The sequence below is a fragment of the Triticum aestivum genome, chromosome 1B (assembly GCF_018294505.1).
Source record: "Triticum aestivum cultivar Chinese Spring chromosome 1B, IWGSC CS RefSeq v2.1, whole genome shotgun sequence".
NCBI lineage: Eukaryota > Viridiplantae > Streptophyta > Magnoliopsida > Poales > Poaceae > Triticum > Triticum aestivum.
Genome location: NC_057795.1, coordinates 31974100 through 31977074, shown reverse-complemented (window position 1 = coordinate 31977074; position 2975 = coordinate 31974100).

Sequence of the window (2975 nt, the reverse complement as noted above, 5' to 3'; positions counted from 1 at the left end):
TATCGTATTTTGCGGCAAATTGCTGCCATATCGCAAAGGGGCGCCACCGAGTGGGCCGGCCCATTCGCAGCACTGCAGCGAGCGAACAAACGCGGTGTAGGTAAAGTGGGCCGGCCCATTCGCATTCTGCTGAATAAATTAATTAATAAGGTTTTTCTTGAATGAATTATGTTGGTTATTGGGCCTTATGGACTTTGGAGATGTATAAAATCATAAAATCGGATATATGGTTCCTAGTTACTACTATACTTAGTCCCTATACGGGAGAGGTCCTATGTATCGTATTTTGCGGCAAATTGCCGCCATATCGCAAAGGGGCGCCACCGAGTGGGCCGGCCCATTCGCAGCACTGCAGCGAGCGAACAAACGCGGTGTAGGTAAAGTGGGCCGGCCCATTCGCATTCTGCTGAATAAATTAATTAATAAGGTTTTTCTTGAATGAATTATGTTGGTTATTGGGCCTTATGGACTTTGGAGATGTATAAAATCATAAAATCGGATATATGGTTCCTAGTTACTACTATACTTAGTCCCTATACGGGAGAGGTCCTATGTATCGTATTTTGCGGCAAATTGCCGCCATATCGCAAAGGGGCGCCACCGAGTGGGCCGGCCCATTCGCAGCACTGCAGCGAGCGAACAAACGCGGTGTAGGTAAAAATAGAGCGCCACCGAGTGGGCCGGCCCATTCGCAGCACTGCAGCGAGCGAACAAACGCGGTGTAGGTAAAAATAGAGCGCCATCATGGGGGATTGAACTCGCCACCACTGGCTTCTGGATGACTTTGGCTAGCCACTCGACCTGACAGCGCCTTGGTGACTGTTATACACCGCAGAATGCTAAATGACTAAGGAGAGGGTCAGCTCAAAGATGTACTGTAGCGGCCAGACCGTGTGACATGAACAAGCCAAGGTAGAGTTTTTTCTCGAAGCTCCACATCTTTCTTTTTAAAACGTGAACACTTTTTAAAAACACAAATAAAATTCGAATTTCAAACCTTTTCCAAAAAGATAAACAAGAAATAGAAACCAGAAAAGTATTTTGAATTTGTGAACAGTTTTTTAAAGGAACATTATTTAAATTCTGAACAAATTTGAAAGCCTGAACATTATTTGTAACTCCCCGAACAATTTTTTAACGGAAATGTTAATGCCCACACGTGTGGGCATTTGTATCTCGCCCACACGCGTGGTTCCACGTCCGTCCGCGAGCGCACGAATCTTGGCATGTTTTTAGTGTCATGTAGGACTGGCCTGGTGTGTGGGCGTTCACCCGGTCGTCCACACGATCGTTTCACCACACGGGAGGGGCTGGTGTGTGGGCGTTCTGCAGTTCGCCCACACGCCACTTTCCACGCACGCACAAGGACTAGTGTGTGGGCATTTTCCATCTCGCCCACACGCCCGTCTCCTTTCCCACACCCAAGCTACTAGTTGCCACATATTTTGCAGCGCACATGGCAACTGCCCTAATGTGCTTTATAAGTAGGTGACAACTCTCTTTTTATCTGAATTGCCATGTGTTTTGCAGGGTACACGGCAATTGCCTAGTGTGCACGTAAGCAGATGGCAACTCTCTCTTTTACCAAGTTGCCATGTGTTTTTGCATGGTATATGGCAATTGCTCTAACGTGCACGTAAGCAGATGACAACTCTTCTTTTTTACATGGCAACTGCCCTAGCATGCTTATGAGCACATGGCAACTCTCTCAACTGCCTAGTATTAGTATGTGGCGACTCCTAAAATTTTGAAATCATGGCAACTACAGTAGACCAGACCATACATGGCAACTGCAGTTGAGCAACCATGGCAACTGCAGTTGCCCGACATGGAAACCGTAGTTCAGCAATATGACAACTGCAGTTAAATGAACATGGACGAGGGTCTGGACCATGGCAACTGCGGGCGCGCGGTGACTGTCATGCGTGGCGTGCGGGACCAGGAGGTACGAGCCTGATATACGAGGCGTGTGGGCGTTATCTACTTCGCCACACCCACGCGTGTGAGAGGGACCGGGAGGGGAAAAAAGAGATGTGTGGGCATTACTTGTTTTACCCACACGTAGGTGTGTGGGCTGTTTCTCTTATACACCACACAAAATGTGTGGACAGCCTTCCTAACGCCCACACGTGTGGCACTTATCGGCGTCCTTTTTTAATTTGTGAACAAATTTTGAAAACGAGAACATTTTTTGAAATTGTGAACAAACTTTTAAAACCACAAACATTTTTTGAAATTGTAAACATTTTTCGAATTTGTGAACAAATTTCAAAATGAGAATTTGTTTCGAAATTCTGAAGGATATTTGAAATTTTCAAAAAAGATCGACAAGAAAAATAAACTTGAAAAAGAGAAGGAGAAAAATTAAAAGGAAAACAAAAAACAAAAATATTCAGAAATTCATGAACATTGTTTCGAAAGTATTTAGAAAATAAGAGAACAATTTTGAAATTTCTGAACAAATTTGAAAACATGAACATTTTCTGAAATTCCCAAACAATTTTAAAATGCGAATAATTTTTGAAATTTCTGAACAAAATTTGAAAACAGGAACATTTTCTGAAATGCCCAAACAATTTAAAAATGCGAACATTTTTTGAAAGTATGAACAAATTTTGAAAACAGGAACATTTTTTGAAATTCCCAAACAATTTTAAAATGTGAACATTTTTTGTATGTAGGATAAAAATTTGAAAACAGGAGGATTTTTAAAAAATTTCAAACAATTTTAAAATGCGAACATTTTTGAATGTAGGAAAAAAATTGAAAACAGGAACATTTCTTGAAATTCCCAAACAATTTTAAAATGCGAATATTTTTTGAATGTAGGAAAAAATTTGAAAACAGGAACATTTCTTGAAATTCCCAAACAATTTTAAAGTGCGAACAATTTTTGAATGTAGGAAATAAATTTGAAAACAGGAACATTTTTTGAAATTCCCAAACAATTTTAAAATGCGAACATTTTTTGAATG